The sequence below is a fragment of the Pungitius pungitius genome, chromosome 16 (genome assembly GCF_949316345.1).
Source record: "Pungitius pungitius chromosome 16, fPunPun2.1, whole genome shotgun sequence".
Lineage (NCBI taxonomy): Eukaryota > Metazoa > Chordata > Actinopteri > Perciformes > Gasterosteidae > Pungitius > Pungitius pungitius.
In genome coordinates, this window is record NC_084915.1 from 9,010,963 (window position 1) to 9,025,259 (window position 14,297).

The following is a 14,297-nucleotide window of genomic DNA, read 5'->3' on the forward strand; positions in this document are numbered from 1 at the left end:
ACGGATGGAACAGAGCGCACACGGTGCGGCCCCCTTCAGGGGCTGCTCGTAAACGCGACACTCCGATAGAAACGGGCAGAAAATGGTGTATTGATGTTTATTTTCATTTTAAATTAAAAAATGTTTGGTCCTTGAAACTAAAACTTTGGCTATTTTCCATTATTTTTTTTTGGTTAATGTTTAATGCACAGTTGTTTACGGACTAGAATAAGAAAACATTAGAAAATTCTACTACAAGCTCCTAAAGTTTAACATACTAAGCGATTAAAGACGATATGTATGTATATGTAAGTATATAGTTCTAATCCATTACACGGGGTAGTATAAGAATATATATACGCGTTCCATAAACGTCTCATCTTAGAAACTGGTACCAGTGTGTATACGTAAGGTTGATGGACATCTTCTCAGCCAATGACAAGGCCCCATGGTGCGCCGGATTACTGGTCAAGTTAGGTAGGCTACAATGAATGGGCCAAAAATATTATATATTGTTTTATATTTTATATTATATTATATATATATATATATACATATATATATATATATGTGTTTATTTATATGTATATGATATATGTAACTACATATATTTACACATGATGTGATTTTTTCTTCTTCTTCCAAATAATCACACTCATTGAGAAATGTGTCCAAATCTTTGACTGGTACTGTACAGTATATATGTATGTAATGTATTCACTATTAAAAAGTCCTTCCATTAAGACATCAGTATACATGCATCATCAAGCATGAACCCTTTTAATTGGTAGATCTTGAAAGCCCTTAAAGCAGAAGCGGAGAGTAGAAAAATGAACAATGAGGAGGGTGCAAATTGTTTGCAGCAAGGCGGCAGCAATAGAATTGTGAGAAAAGGCAATCACAACCTGCCGCACTATTCAAATTGTATTTTACACAATACTAGTTGCATCACTAGATACAATTGTATTTACGCTTTATTGATTTAAGGGATGTTTTCTGACGAAAATCTAATCTAATTGATCATACTATGTTTGAGTAAAGATCTTTCCACTAGAGGGGGCTGCTTGTTCATCTGTACAGTAGTGAATATTCTTTCCATCAATCAATCTGGGTCTACACCACCACGTGTCTGCTCTTTAGTGGAATCCACTCTGGTTGAAAAAGGAGGTGTTTGCCTGCAATACATTTACGGATAAGGAGTCAAGATATAGAACCGGGCTGCTTTTGTAAGTAAATGTATTATTGATGCTCATTTAAGTTGTTTCAATTATACGGAGGAAATTTTATTTGAAATACAACTTCTTTTTCAGGATAAATCTGTTTTATAGATTTACTGGTTCTGAAGCTTCTGAATCGTCTTTTCTAGAATCATCATGATTGATGAAATTATTCAGAAAAACAACTTTCACAACAGTTTTGCCTGTTTGCGTATATTCAGGCGTGTGCAGACACTATGATACTGTATAAACACAGTGCTCATGGTATCATTAAGCATTATCGCCATACAGCGATCACCGTGCAATGTGCAAAGAGGATTACAAAAATATCAACAAACAAAGAAAAAACAGCGACTCAAGTATTGCTTTCACAGCTCTGAAGCATGATCTTGTCGACTGATTTGTACACCAAGAAACAGGTGTAATAACCCACAAAGCTGTCTCTATGCACGGTCTATATCCTGTTAGCTCAGTGAGTCACGTTGCACCATGTCGGCACCTCAGCTCCTCACCGTCCTGGTTTCATTCTGTCGAACTATTGTATCATTTTAAACTGGAACAGCAGGGTGACCTCCAGCAACTAGTTTAGAGAGAAAGAGAGATAAGAAAAGGGACGGGAGGGATAGAGGATGAGCAAGAAATGAAACAGAAATAGCATAGTCGTCCTTGGGAGAAGAGTGTATAAATATCTTTTAGTAGGTCACACTGACCGAACTATTACCCACACGGCACCAATGACCGAAGATACAAAACGTTCTTTGTTGGTGAAATACATCTTTTGGTTGTCTTTTGAGTTCCAGGGAGAAAGATGACAAAGCAGAGAATGAGAAAGAGGTTTTGTAATGACTTGCATATCTCACATATAGAGATTTAACTGAGTTGATAATTTGACCAGTTATTGCATCTTTAAGTCAGACAAGTCCATGGAATGGTTGACTTTTACGGTTACACTTGTAGAGTCATGGTTTCTCATTTTGACCGCTCTGCTCCTCACATCCTATAATGTTTCAGAAGCCTTTTGAAGCTGTTTTTATGGATTCTTTGATGTACTGTGGTCGATTTATTAAAACAGTACTATATTCTACGTGAGACAGCTGAACAAATAGGCTACAAAGAGAAGTGTCGCCAACAATTCCTACCATAACTTTTAGCCATCTGCACTTGAAAACAAAGACTTCAATGTTTGGCCAAATTTGAAAGAGAACTTGCTATCAGAGGCGTTTGCTAATAAGGAAACGGAACCAACAGGGGTCAGATAAAATGCAAACAAGACACAATTAAATAAATTGAATTATGCTTTTAGTTCAGATCTCAAATAATCTGGCCTGTGGCAATAAGTAAATCTTTTGAATACAGTAAACTAAAACAACGCGGCTGCAACTATATGCACAACGGGAGGGACAGCAGAGTTGATTGAGCAATGTGCTTCTTTATACTTGTGTCTGTCCCAGCCTCAGACTCCTTATTTAAGGTCAGCACAGAGACCCCCACCGTTACCCAAATTAGAGTCATGCGATTCAGATTTAAGGCTGGGAATATCAGTCACATTGTGCTGGGGGGGGGGTGCCGGGGAGGGATAATAGAGATCGTGTCCACCGAGCTGTGAAGCTTTACAGTCACACCAACTTCACCAATTTGCAACGCCACCCCTGCAACTCCACCCTGGTCGCTGCACACACTAATGATGACCCCACCCACACAGTTCCCGTCTATAGTGAGCAGACAGAGAGGGGGTTTAGCTTAAACTGCTGCAATCTGCAGAATCTACTGTGCCGGACCCACTCTGGCAGGCAGTGGCCGCCTTATATCCTGCACTCAGCTCTTTCTCTTTGTCACGGTGGATTGTGGATGAGCTGTCTGCTGGGCTGTGGGTCTGTAAGCGGGGGTGGGGACTGGGGCCGGGTGGTGGGGGGGGGGCGTAAACAGGTTGTCTGTGTGCACTATAACAGCTCAAATTAAGAAAAACATTTTAATCCCTGGGGTCTTTGTTTTAGCGTTTACACGCCTCTGCAGTCTCTGGACTGTAACCTTCAAGAAGAAATGTAGACAATGTAAAGTTTTGAATTTATATTGTTCAGATGATGATGACAGTTATATAGAGATTTATATGCCAGAGGCTGCCAATACGATTATATTAGATAAAACAATTAGACAGTAGGATAAACAAAATAAATGTCGGGTATGAATTCAAATCAGTGTCACTGAAGAGGAAATGAGGTAAACACAAGGGCAATATTTAAAAAAATAATAATTCTAGCAAAATGTATCAGGGTGCATGTAGGATCAAGTGGCGAACTGTACTATACAGCTAGTTATTGTCAGGGAAGCATTAAAATGTTTATGTTTATGCTAAACTACAAGAGTGGTTTTAATGTTTGGATTTCAAAATTGGTATCTGGATTATGTCATCGGAGGTGGGTGACATTAGAAAATACAATGATAGAAGTAGTGTGGGATTTTTCCAATACCATTTAAACCATTTACCAGAACAGAACTGGTAATTGCTTTCTACAATGTCATCAGTCAGTTGACTGAATTTAGATGAAAAGCCTTGTTAGTCTGATTTCATCTGACATTGTACATTCGTTTAGAATGTCCTCTAAGATCTATAAACTTCAGTTTCACATAGAGTCCTCAACATTATTTTGAAAATATTATTTAACCTTGACTTCTAGTTACTTCCTAGTTTCTCTATTACTCTAGTCACGGTTTTACACATCCACATGTCCTTCACAACTGATATCTGATTGGCTAGTGACTGGGCAGCATTGCTGTGGAAAATGATGGACAATGTTTGTGCTTAACCAGCCGTCAATTTAACTGAGTAAAATGTATTAATGTATTAATCTCAGAAATGATCAGGCTTGAAAATAAACAACAGCACTATCTTTGAGGTACAAGGTCCCCCCTTAATCAGTCCCTCACCTTAGTTCACTTGTCCGCCAAGCCAACTGAAACACGGCTGTTGATGCAGGTGCTTAGTGAAATAGTTTTTGAGCAGCCACACTTTTGTTAAAAATGTCTTGACAGTTCAAATCAATAACACCCATCTGCCACTGCTGGCGCTAGAAATATCCCGCCCACGCAGAAAGCTTCAACTACAAAAAAACACCCACAGCAAAAATGCTACATAGAGAAATGGCACAGCCAACAGCCAAGCTTTTTCTTTATCACAATCTGCGTATAATGAGTGGCGTGCTATTCTACAAACTGCTCAGTCCTCTCTATGAGACCCAGCATCCCATAAAGCCACTCGCCAACACCACTTTGTTGGTTCATTGCCACCCAATCTCACGGCTTCACAGCCAATGACACACAGTACAGACAACACAAATATACAGTCCTAGTTCAGGTTTTGTGTGCCTTCCTCAGGGCCTTTCTGCAGACTAACGGCATGCACGGGTGCCTCCAGATTTGATCAGGCTTGATTGCAGGAACTTTCGAATCACTGCTTACTTTGCTGTACTGTGCAATGGAGAAACGCACAGGGGAAGACCCTGGTCTTTGGGGATCTAAACCATGAGAGTCTTCCATGGCTTTATGAATAACCCAGATCTCTGTGACCTGCTTGATGTCTCACAAACCTGGTGCTGCAAAGTGTCTCACGAATAATTCAGTGCATCACAGTTGCTAGAGATAAAATACTAAAATGCATGGAGGACCATCTGAAATAATCACAATAGTGGTGTTTGTCGGTTTTGGGATTTCTGGAAAAAAAGTTGTGACTCAATTAAAAACTTGGGTAGGGCGTTTTTATTTGATCCATAAAATGTAATCCTGCAATATGATGTATGACTACAATAGAATATACATAAGATGAATGGATCAAATGAATGATACCACTGATGTGTTTAATCCAAGAACAATACCCCATTCTAGATCGATTCTGTTTTTCATATCGTCATCAGTTACAAAGGAGATAGCTGGACGCTTGAACGTGCTCAAATTGGCTGCAACCCCATGTGGATTGAGGATGATGCATTCGATGTAGGCTAATTGCAATTGTGGAATTTTCACATTCATTTGAACCGATTGCAAGAAAAAGATGTCTCGAGAATCTAAACCGAATGGTATGTGAATGTTTTAGCACCAGGGACAGCACCAGAGGAGGGACGGAGCATCTGCTTCTCTTTCGTGATGTACAGTTATCGTTGAGAATGCTGAAAATGGGCTTCTCATGTGACTGCGAGGGGTCAGCACCCACACACACACCCGCCCACCCATCACCCACACACCTCCCCCCTACGCACACCCCTAACCACCATCCATGTCCACTGGTTCCTTTCTTCTCCCTGTTGAACGGGAGCGATTGAGATGAGACGGCCCTTCTGATGCTCGGCCACGGGGGGAAGAAGCTGCTGCGGATATCCGTCTCATACCTGCCTCCGAACGGGCTCTTTTCATCCCTCGTTTTTGTCTTCTCCCCCCGCTGACAGTTTGGCGTGAAAGCGACATACTTACATGCACGTTCATACAAAACCCTGTTTTCGTTTCGTAACGGGCTGCACCGGTTGCGACGCGGAGGAAAAGATTCTTTTTTTTTTGTTGTTTGTTGGAAGATGCGGATTTAAAGCAAAGACGTTGCCCCGCGTTACCTGGGATTCTTTCACCGTTACGTCTCACATTAGCTCACAGTCGCACGCGCTGGTAGCAACGGAAGATATTTGCGGAGATAACACGGCGACGCGTTATTCATATTATCGACAACCTCTGTGACGGAAGACCAAAACTAAGGGGTAAGCGTGCTTTTTGTTCCTTCTTCTACTGATGCTCATTCTCATTCCCCCACCACCAGAAGGCTAACCCGCGGGTAACCGCTAACGGGAGACGGGAGAGGGGGGGGGGGGGGATGTTCAGGTAAACGCTGTTAGCTCGCCACCGCTACTCATTAGCCGTCCAGGGCAACACACTACGGACGTTACCGTATCCGTTGGTGTTTTTTTTTGTTAAACTCCTAGTCAGTGTAACATTCTGGTGTGTTCGCTGCCTGCTCGACAAGTCTTTATCGGAGGAGCCGTCCCCTCCGCACGTCTTGTCTCCTCACGCCTTTGTCTGAACCGATGTCAAACGCAGCCACATTTTTTTTTTATCTGCGCGTTCTTGTACGAGCAGCCGGTGGATCCGCGATTCAACATCTGCTCCTCAAACCAACCCGGCGTGGTTGGTGTGTGTGTGTGTTTTTAATCGAGATGTGGCGTCTTGTAAAGCGGCTGTTGTTGTTGTTGTGTGTGTGCGTGCTGTGGGGCAGTGTTGTGATAGGACTGGGATGTAGGCTGCGTGCCTGCATGGCCTACGCCGTGAGTCATTCACAAGCGGGGATGCATCAGGTAAAAGTGTGCGAAGAGCTAAATATCATTGCACGCTTGGTCCATTGCACACGTTGTTGAAACGTGTGCGTTTTGTTACGACGGCATACCTCGTTGTGCAGGAGATGGGGAGATCTGACATTTGCCACCACGTGTGGAAGAGCCACGTTTTATAGCCCTGAGACATCAGCCCATTGAGGGGGGGGGAAATGCATCCTTCTCAATGAGCCCGTTTCAAAATGTTTTCTTTTGTCTTGAAAAAATGGGGTACTTTATTCCCCATGACTGATATTAGCCTAGCTATAATGTGCAAAGATAATGTGTTGCATTCAAAGTTTGGCTATAGTTAAAAAGAGAGCTGCACCACTATTCCATTAGTTAAGGAGTGGAGGTGTGATACTCCCAGGAGAAGGCTCCTTGTCCAACGGTCTAAAACGTCTACATTGATGATATTTAACCTCTCTTGGAGCACTAAGAAGGTAGCCAATCGGGAAATGGTTAGGGGTTCACTAATAAGAGCTCTGGCTGGTTTGTGATGCTCAACATATGGCCTCTCCATTACAAGGGGCCCATTATTTCTATCTTATGTCAGTGTCTCTTGATGCCATGTAAATCAGGGTTTCAGCCCACTTTATATTCAGTTACTGCCTTACACGTTGATTGAAAGCTGAATGCAATCCAGATGACCGCAATTTATTGCATTCTAGATTCTAGAGAGTGGGAGAGAAAGCCAGGGCTTCATTCTGTAACATTTAAAATACCTCCTTCGTCTCCCCCTACTTTCACCTTGGCTTTGAGGCCAGAACTGGAATTTATGGACTAGATTTGTCAAATTATTTCATGTTTCCTCACTTCTATTGCTGTCACTTATTTATTTCCATACATACACTATGACACCTGTACAGCAATTTCACACATGGAACCTTTTATTATCTATGTACCGGTTTGCCTAAAGTCTCCTTTCCACTGATTGCATTGTTATTTGAAAGAGAGATATGCAGACACCAAATAAGCACTGGGATTTGAACTAGGTATTGATATTCTGAATACTTTATTTTAAATACCGCCTCTATGTCTTGGTCATCGTATCCACATTGCTTCATTTTTTTTCATCAAATATAACAATTCTTTACACACAATTCCTCACAGAGAAGCGAGTCCTGGTTCCATTAAGCTGGTAATTGTACCACCGGAGGGCGACATGATGGCTTCCCCCTTCCTGTTGACGTTGTTGCAATGATGCTCGTGGAGCTTTGTCTGCAGGCAGCATTAGGTGTACAGTTGAAGCAGGCCACGGTCTGTTTAAAAATGCATGAAGTCCCTTAAGAGCTGTGGCTGAAATCTATCTGGGGAGGCCCGCTGTGATATGACTAAACAGACAAACACCAGATTACAAGGAAAGCATCATTGCGTTATTGTGCTTGAAAAGGATGATGTACTTGGACTAATTTATTGGCCATTGTGCGTTTCATGGCTTACGCGGTCATATTCCGATTTCTATTCGGACAATCTGCCAAACATGAAACCGATTATGCCTGTGAGGCGTAACACAAACCCCATTTCATTGTATTTGATAATATCTGCGAATGTACCAAATACCCCCTTGGACTTTTTTACGATTTAAAAAAAAATAAACGACAAAAAACCCAAATGTTTTCTAAATTTAGATTTTTCTGGTTGCAGATGAGGAAATGAGGACTCCTCTGCAGGATGTGCAGTGAGTGCGGCTGTGATGAAAAATAATCTCTGTTTTAGAAATAGAAAATACATATTGATCTGCTCAATATTGCTTAGAGTTCCCAGGAAGAACATATACCTACACAAAATAGATAAAATCCTCCGTACTCCTATTTGTTTGTTATTGTGTTCCTGGCCATGGGTGTCTTTCTGATTTAGATACTCTTGGTTTGTGATGATAGACGCATGAGATATGGCTGTTGTGGCCAGCTAGATGAACAGCACTACAACAATGGAACGGGGCTGTGAAAGTGGGCCCCCCAGAGTGCTGATTCTCAAAATCCCTCTTGAACAAGCTATTTTTTTCCCAGTTCCTGCCATTCACACTTTCATTGTGCTGAAATGAACCATATCGGTAGAGGAGCAGTGCTGCCTTCTGATGGGCTGTTAATCATTTCATCCTCTTCGTTCTTCAGCTCTGTGTGGGGGCAGAGAAGAAAGTTTATTCATCTAATCCTTCAAATGTGGTTGTGTGAAATGTAAGCGCCCTGAACGCGATGCGTTAGCTTTGTGTGCCTGGTGTTGTGAGGCCAGAAAGTGACATTGACGTTAACAAGCTTTTTTTTTATCTTCCACCATAAAAACAAGAACTGTAAAGTCATTTGGCATACTTTCAGAATTTTTCTTTATAACAAGACAGAATGTATTTCATCAAAATTGTCATATTTTGTGCACCATAAGATTTTTTCTCAAAACCAACTGAGGGCCAACTACACTAAACGCTCTCCTGAACATCTCATTTACATGGTGTTGTTTTTTGTGTGTCATCAATATGAATGTTATCTTGCATCCATAACCAAACAGCAGCCAATGAGTATAGTAGATCAGAAGTTATTTGAGTGCTTAACTATCATTTACCCTCCATAGAAAGGGCAATTGAGTCCTCTCTCCTAATATGTCAGAAAAGTAAAAAGGGAGAATTAAAAAAGGCCGACAAGGACACACATGGCAGCAACCAGAAGCTGTACGTAGCGTACAGTACAGTACGACACTTGATGTATTATTAAAGAGGATTACAGAGCTATGCCAAGCCATCCTATCATTTTTTTATTGGCTGTATTTCACTATCTGTATACCCATAAAAATAACAACCTTTGTTAGTTTGTGATCCAAGCCCTTTTTGAATGTGTATTTATTAGCAGATTACTAGCAAAGAAAAGGAATATAAACACTGCTGGGTTAGTGGTGTCTCCTGGTTTTGGCCAACATTGACCAAAGCAGCCACACTGAGAGGTTAGCTTGCATCTGCCCATCCATATTGCAACTTTTTTTAAAGTCCATAAAAGATATATACCACCTTTTACACAAAGCCTAACAGTCCTCCCCCACATGCCATATGACTGTTGATGTTTAGCTGTTAGGATCTGTTGAGATCAACGGATGGTTAGAAAAATCGTTCCAATCAACCACTCATCAGCACAGCGGAGGGGCCTTCGATGCCTACTGGTTGCTCTTGTAGGTTTAAAAAAAGAATTAGCCTTATCTGTGGAAAATATTTCATTCACTGCTGTTTGTAATTTGGCTTTCTGGCAGCCTTCGAGATTGATGCCGCCACTGTGACTTCCAGACGAAAGTGCTTTTCAAGTTAGTGCCGACTAAGCTCTGAATCATTCAGAGGCAGACTATTACTTTAGCTTTGGTTTATCCACGTTCCGATTATGAATACACATAAAACATGCTGTTGCAACTTCAGGGTGGGGGGGGTAGTATTCGGGCAAATGGTTTGGTCAACATGTTGGTCATTCTTTGCGCATGTGTTGGTCAAGAACTGCTGTGCGTGGGAGAAGAACAAAAAAAAAATCTTTTTAATTTTTTTTTATTCCAGACTTTTTCAGGGTCCCTGTTACAATGGTGGGCAAACATTGATGAGATGATGCTTTTCCGTGATTTTCCACAGTGGGATGAATGTTTTACATATTTAGATAAAATTTCAAGATTATGAATGCCTTTCTGATAAGTGTACATTATTGCGTAATTTAAGATTGTTGATACAGACCAGGTATCCAAAACCAAAGTGACATCTCTATGTCCATGTGTCGAAGGCATGCTTCCAGCTTGACTATTTGATCAATGTGATGCTACAGGTCAACAAAGGACCTCTGCTGTTCTATTCAGCGGGGCATTCAGGCCCGGATCAGCAGCCCGCGGAGGGGCCTCCAATGCCGCGTCTCTGCAAACAGGAAGGGCCCGAACGGCTGGCCTCAACTCTCTGCTGACTCTTCCATTGTCCGGGGCAGGTTTGCCTTTGTCCGAGAAATTTGGGGATCTGCGCCCCCCCCCGGCCTCCCACATTGCTCGTCTGAGTCAGAAAGGCAGGCAACACAGAGGTGCCGCCTCCGCTTGAGCGTGACAGTCATAATAATATGTTTTCAGTCATTTAAAATGTAGTAGTTGTGTTTTTGAAAAGGCAGATCTTTTTTTGCCATTAGTGTGTGTGTGTGTGTGTGTGACATATTCCCCTGGTGTGCTGGGACAGTGTGCACAGGCCTAATTCCCTGCGGGTGACTGCTCGTGGGCTCCATTTCTCTGTTTCCGCTCGCTCTCATTAGCGGGTGCAATGACAAATGGACCAGCTGGGTAAAGGGAAGCAGCTCAGGGAGGGGTTGAGGGGTTGAGGGATGGCGGAGACACAAAAGAGGCGGCGGCTCCGCCTTCATCGGCGGTGTCGCTCTGCTTTGAGCGGCGCTCTGATGTGTGTCGGCTCTGCCAGGGGCCGGGCTTTTCGCCCTGAGGCGTTTCTGTGTGCCCCACTTTCACTCTTTGCTTTTTCAGAAGCGGTACTCACACAGTCACTCGCGGTAGACGTCACGCTTTTCATATTCTGACTTCTGGAGAAAGCGTGCTGTCTTGTTTTGAAAAAGCCGGCCTTCATTCAGGCCATGCCTTGTTGCCCAGCTTGAGGATCGGTGTCTGTTCCACTCAGCTTTTATTGTGTTTACACAGCCATTTGACGTTGGCCAGCTATTACAGTAGTAGGCCGATTGTAACGGCAGCACCTTCTTTATTAGGTTTTGTCGATCGCACTAATGTCTGCAAGGGGTTTTCCCCTCTTTCTTTACATTCATGTCTTTTGGGGTGTACGTGTGGATCGGACCTCGAGGGGATTTTCTTAATGGAACCTTTTTTATGCCTCCCCTTTGTGCCACTTCCGACCGACTGCCCGCCCGTCTTATTCCCCCCCCCCCGTGATAAGAGCAGTAAAGGTGGTGTGGGATACCATCTGATTTCTTGACATGACTGTTTGCACGCAGGAAAAATGTGAAAACCAAGGTTTGAGTTTGGAAGTTATTTTCCGTCTCTGCTTTGTTTTTTCCTCTGGGAGACAATTGTACTCAGGCTGACATGATTGTAGGTGTTGAACCAACCCATTTTGTGTGCCGCATACTGATTTGCACATGCTGAGTGGGTGGATATATATGTGTGTGTGTGTGTGTGGGGGGGGGGCTTTTAGAAGCACTGTGGGTTTGTGTGAGGTTGATGGTAGAGGGGGGTGTAATAGGTCAGCTGGGGTGTGTGTGTGTGCGTGTGTGTGCGCAGTAGGTTGTATCATAGTAGGTCAGGGGATTGTTTGTCTGATCCATCGAGGGGCGATTAGTGCAGACACGGAGTCGAGTCTCTTCCTACTGACAATAAAAAGAGGTTTGGCCTTGATTTGCCTCGGCCAGACTCCTGTGGCCACACTGATCCCGCCCCCCTCCAGCCCCCACCCTGGTCCACTCCCACAGACGGACTGTCATTGACTTCATTGCTGCCTGGCGTGTCCTGGATAGTGTGTGCTCTATGTGGACTCTTGCTTCCACGTTGTGACGTTTGGGTTAATTAAGCTGCATGTAAATCTTCCATCTTTGTCAGTTGCTGGATGTAGGCCCGCCTCTGGTTATTATTTATGTTTCATCAATGTGCCTGGTACTTTGCTACGGTGAGGTTGAGTGTGAAAAGGTGAAGTTGACTTTGTGGACTGGTAGTGTAATTATTGTATTATAGAATCTATAATGCAAGAATTGTCTTAGTACTGTATTATAAAACAATAATGACACAACATTATCTAAAATTATATTCATCAATTGAATAAAACTTACCAAATGGACTAATGTGGGGGGGTCTTAGCATTTGCAAACCCCTGGGGTGCCAGTCAGTGGGGAGGTGACAGGTTTGGGGTTGGCGTAGAGGCGTTGTTCTGCCTTCTTCTCTAATCCCTGCATTTAGTTTCTATTTCCAGCCGCTTCTTAATCTGCCACTAATAGGATTTGCCTTGTTTTTTTTTTACTTATAGCTAAAATGTGAGCGGCGTGTTTGAGGTGGTAAGGTGCAGGTATATGTTGTATTGCACAGCAGGATGGAATACATTTGACTTCTAACTCTCTTTGATAAAATACCATGAACAATGCCCAATTGTCCAGGCGGATCTATATTATACACCCATCACTGATTCATCAGACCAGGCAACAATTTTCCAATTTTCCAATATTTTATTATTCAGTTTTGGCGAGCCTGTGCGAATCATATTCTGTTTCCTGTTCTTAGCTGACAGAAGTGGCACCCGGTGTGGTCTTCTGCTGCTGTAGCCCATCTTCAAGGTTCTACATGCGTTCTACGATGCTATTCTGCTTCTCCTTGGTATTAACAAGTGGTCATTTGAGTTACTGTTGCCTTTCTATCATCTCAAACCAGTCGCACTTTCTCCTCTGAGCTCTCACATCAACACGGTATTTTTGTCCACACAACTTCTGCTCACTGGATATTTTCTCCTAAAGATGGCTGTGTGTGAAAATCCCAGTAGATCCACAGTTTGTGACGTACTCAGACCAGCCCATCTGCCACCAACAACCATGCCAAGTTCAAAGTTACTTAAATCCCCTTTCTTCCACGTTCTGATGCTCGGTCTGAACTTCAGCAAGTTGTCTTCACCACGTCTACATGCCCAAATCCATTGATTCAGAGCTATGCGATTGGCTGATCACCTAATAAAGTGGCCGTTGAGTTTATGTCAGCATCCCTGGTTTGGTTGTGACCGTGGACATTTGTTCCAGCACCTCCTGCTTGTTCTCACTTGTTTCTTGGACCAACCAACCAATAAATACACAATTGCCCCAAATACCAAAATAACAACTCAATAAATCCAAAGAATGTGGCACACATCAGTCACACTTTTAAGTTGCTTCTATTGTGAATAATTACAACGACTGAACTCTCGCTTCCCAAATGGATGTGGGCTTTCAAAATCTGCACGGCATGCTCATGCTCGATGCTATTGCCTGTCTAGTGTGCGTTTTGTGCATTTAATGATTCAGGGAATATGGCCCGACCGCCCGGCCCGGCGGTGTATAGTGTCGATAAGTATCGGTTCTGGCAGCTGTCTGCTTGTTCCGCAACTCTGGGTCTGATTTAGAGGATGGATTGACTTTCACGACAAGACTAGTCCAAGAATCATCCAGGCTGACACATTACTGCCAGCATGACATCAAGCAGCTGCTAGACATAACAAAAGATAAAGTAACAGGTATTATCAAACGGACTACTCGACTATGTCTATTAATCTCTTCAATGCTCTTACACAAATGGACCCGGTTAGTTAATGGGTCTCTCTGGTGGGGGTTTAATCTTGATGTTGATCCAGTGACAGGATCTGTCTGGTCTGGTACATCTTTGAGTTGCTATGTATTTGAAATCTATTTGAACTACTTTGTTGATTTTCATCTAAATCCATGCAAATACACATATCGGATTTACCTCCCTGCTGCTGTCTGCTGAACGATTGGGTTCACAACCCTTTTATCTATGTCAAAGTGTAGAACGTATTAATATAACCAAGATATTCATGCTTTTCTGGATGGCAAAAATGTGATCTTTTGTAAGTTCAACAAGATGACATAATGGTTAAGTGAACTACACCAAATGTTATATAGCGACCTATAAGAATGTATTACACATGTATACACACAAACCATTAAAATGAACAAGATGCATTTTCTTATGGCTCAATATAAAAATTCAAAGACTCATCTGGTTGTATGTTGCTAAGAGACCAAGTGTTTTATTCTGTGGGTTTTTGACTACT

The 14,297-nt window shown here is 42.6% G+C and overlaps 1 protein-coding gene across 3 annotated transcripts in view; it reads left to right on the forward strand.

The window, feature by feature from the left end:
- Window positions 1-5,227: 5,227 nt before the first annotated feature.
- sptbn2 (spectrin, beta, non-erythrocytic 2) overlaps window positions 5,228-14,297 on the forward strand; it is a 41,488-nt gene continuing 32,418 nt past the window's right edge. For 2 of the 3 annotated variants that reach the window (XM_037468375.2, XM_062558177.1), the window contains exon 1: window positions 5,228-5,932. The gene's annotated coding sequence lies outside the window, so the exon portion shown is untranslated. The remainder of the gene's footprint in view (window positions 5,933-14,297) is intronic. The other variant, XM_062558178.1, reaches the window with a different exon arrangement.